We start from the raw sequence: 3,500 nt of genomic DNA on the forward strand, positions 1-3,500 counted from the left end.
ATTCCATACATACTTAGAACCAAGCAAAGGGTGGAGTTCCATCTTTAAAAAACTAAACAGGCATTTTGGACAACACATTCTTGGCAAAGGAAACTGGACAACATTTATCAGACATGGTAGGGAAAATTCTCACTCTGCATTATAAAGAAAAGACTGTCAGATATCAACTGTTACAGAAATGAAATAAAACTGAAATTTTAACAAACTGTTTAAACTATTTTTCTTAAAGAGACTTCCTCCATTGCCAGAGATCTTGAACAGCCTCTTGATCTGTCATCCGGAAACAATTCTACACATAATTGGTGAATTTTGCTTCCACCTTGGGAAGGGAACCACCCTTTTCTATACTTGCTTGCATTTTTGCTTTAATATCTCCTACAGAACTAGGTCCTTTTGGTGTTTTAGTTGTTTTCTTTTTGTTTGTTGGTTTGTTTTTAAGGATTCCTGACCTTTTGAACTTGGTGTTGATGCTTTTGAGTCTTTTCGATTCTGGTTTGATTTTTGTGCATTTTTAGCTGTAACCCGTATAGATTTCTTCATTGGAACTTTTTCTTCAGTTTCATCATCATCAAAATCATCATCATCACCATCTTCGTTGTCATCGTCATCATCTTCATCTGCAGCAAGCTTTACTTTTTTCTGTGGAATCTTGTTACCACTTGCAGGGGCTGACAACTTTCCTGATATACTTAAGAGTTTCACGTCTTCTACCCCTTCATCAACTGACTCTGTATCTTCTTCCACATCTACTAAGTGCTGTCCACTAATATGCACACACCCTGAGCCACACATCAACCATAAGACCACTGGTGGCATTACTTCAAAGCCCCCAAGGAAGACCGTTGACTGTACAGACATTTTCAAAGTAGCCAGTGTGACTTTAATTGGGCAAGCAGCCAGAGTGCTCCTTGGAGGCCAGGATGGCTAAGCATCGTCTCTTATACTTTGGACATATTGTCAGGACGGAACAGTCGCTGGAAAAGGATGTCATGCTGGGTAAGATGGAAGGTCAGACAAAAAAAGGAAGACCCCCAACGAGATGGATCGGCCACGTGGCATCATTGATGACATCTAATGTGAAGGAGGTAGTGAGGTTGGCCATTGTTTCATTCTGCTGTGCATGGGGTCGCTGTGAATCGTTTCCGACTCGATGGCACCTGACAACAACAAACTTCATAATGCATTGCCTCTGTTTCAGCAATGTGCAATTCATCCTTTGCACCAACCCTTAAACTGACCGTTCTTAATGATAACTGGTGCTAATTTTCATCATTATCCACCTTAAAGTATTATCTCTATCGGCTTTTAGTTCACAAATGAAGAGACAGTTTTGGGGACACAGACGGCTCATGTCCATATCCATCAAATCCTCCAGGGGGCGATGGTGCACACTTAAGTGATAGAGAAGAATGGTGGAGATGATTGGGTTGCTACTACTGAAAACAGCCACGCAAACAGAATCACACCAGGGCATCTGTACTTCCGTTTCAGAGATGCCCACAAGAATCACTTGTGTTGCCTTTTCAAAATACACATATCCAGGCCCTAACCCTAGTCCCTTAACTTGATTCAGTACCTCTTAGATGGTAACCGGACATGTGTATTTTGAAAAAAGTTTTACGTTGATTCTAACTGATGTAGTTAGATGTAGAAGTAGAGAGTTTTTCAAAAGATGTACATGGAAATATCACTGAAAAGATCTGAAATACCAAGACCAAAACGCCCGAGTAGGAAGGTCACTGGTGACTTCTGCTAAAATGAACCAGCAGAGAGAAAAGAAGTCAGAATTTCACTAAAATACTGTTAGTTATCTATTAGTATGCAACACATTGTTGCAACTGTGCTGTTGTTTTAAGAGTCATTGAGTGGCTCAGACCAATAGTATCCCTGTATAGGGTCTTCAAGGCTTTTAAATCTTTGAGGGAGTAGGAAGCCTCATCTTTCTCCTGCAGAGTAGCTGTGAGGTGTGAAACGCTGCATGTATTTATTACTTTGTCATTGCTGTGGTTCAAGAGCTTGGGAGTGACTTTGCTTATAGGCTACAGTCAAGGCTTCAGGTGGGTTGCATATTCTCACCTGGAGACTTCAGTAGAAAATAATTAATTTCCAATTCAGTCATAATGCTAGCAGAATTCATTTGTTTGCAATTGTAAGACTCAACTTCCTGTTAGCTGTTGGCTGATGCAGATATTAAAGATTACCCAAAGTTTGTATCATGTAGGCTTCCCCAACATGGCTACATACTCCGACCAGGCAGCAAGAAAAGTCTCTAGAATGAGTCAGCTGCAAGACAATATCTTATATAATGTTGTATTACCACAAAAATGACATCCATCACTTTTTCAATATTCTATTGCTTAGAGGCAAATCACAGGTCTTGTCTACTCTCAAGGGTTATATAAGAACGAGGACATCAGTGGGTGGAGATCATCGTGGGTCACCATGGTGGTGGTGGTTATGTGCTGTGGAGTCAGTTCCGACTCATAGCGACCCTGTACAGGGTTTCTGAGGCTGTAAATCTTTACGGGAGCAGGAAGCCTCATCTTTCTCCTTCGTAACAGCTAGTAGTTTCGAACTGCCAACTTTGAGGTTCACAACCTGATTTGTAACCACTACGCTACTAGAGTTCTGTCTTTACAGATGTAGTAAATTAAACATCTACACGTTTTCTGTAATATATATCCTATAAGGCTAGAAGTAGGGGAAAGCCTAAAAAGGAGAACCAGAAATGCAAAGATAAATCAAAACATGTGAATAAGAAGTCCCTTAGTATATGGGCTATATTATCACTCATCTAAGCCTAATAGCATCTTTTTGAACTTCTCTTTGCATTCAGTACTAAATGAGATTGAAAGAGAAAAGACCAGAAAACCTGGTTTAATACAAAAGAGAAAGCAGCCAGTAAAATAGTTATGTTTATAAGGATAAACAGATTGTGATAGCCAATGAGCAACAGTCTTCTTTTATAAAAAGAAACTGGTCTTTGTCCTTTTGTCTGATGCCCTCTTTTGAAAGACAAAGTAAAGTCTAAGGTGCTATCTCACATCTCCCTAAAGTGAAGATAGTCCCTAGTGTTTCTCTTTTTCCCCATCATTACTTCTTCCAATTTTCTACTCTCTCTTTTCTTTTCCACTCGCAAACACACACATACAAATGCCTTCTTATAGTGCTTCTCTTCTAAGATCACACACGCTGGGATCAGAGCAATCAGATTCATCTAGTAGCGCAGCCATTTACCAGTTGGTTCTCTTAAATTCTAAGGAAGTAGAGTTGCAAATCATAATTACCTCAGGTGCTAATTTTTAAATTTCATGAAGATGATATACATAAAGCTCCTGGAACAATTACTGCAAACAATATTAATGATGATGATGACAATGATGACCATTATGGTAATAATGATGATGATAATACTTGGGAATACAGATATGACAATGATGACGTATGTATGGATTTGCAGAGCAGCTGCCATTGCTGTTAGCTATTTCAATAAAAAGCAC

The 3,500-nt window shown here is 39.4% G+C and overlaps 1 pseudogene; it reads right to left on the bottom strand.

The window, feature by feature from the left end:
- Positions 1-209: 209 nt before the first annotated feature.
- Positions 210-1,474, bottom strand: LOC102829070 (annotated as a pseudogene).
- Between the last annotated feature and the right edge of the window lie 2,026 nt (positions 1,475-3,500).

This window comes from Chrysochloris asiatica, unplaced genomic scaffold (genome assembly GCF_000296735.1).
Source record: "Chrysochloris asiatica unplaced genomic scaffold, ChrAsi1.0 scaffold00089, whole genome shotgun sequence".
In the NCBI taxonomy this organism is placed as follows: Eukaryota; Metazoa; Chordata; class Mammalia; order Afrosoricida; family Chrysochloridae; genus Chrysochloris; species Chrysochloris asiatica.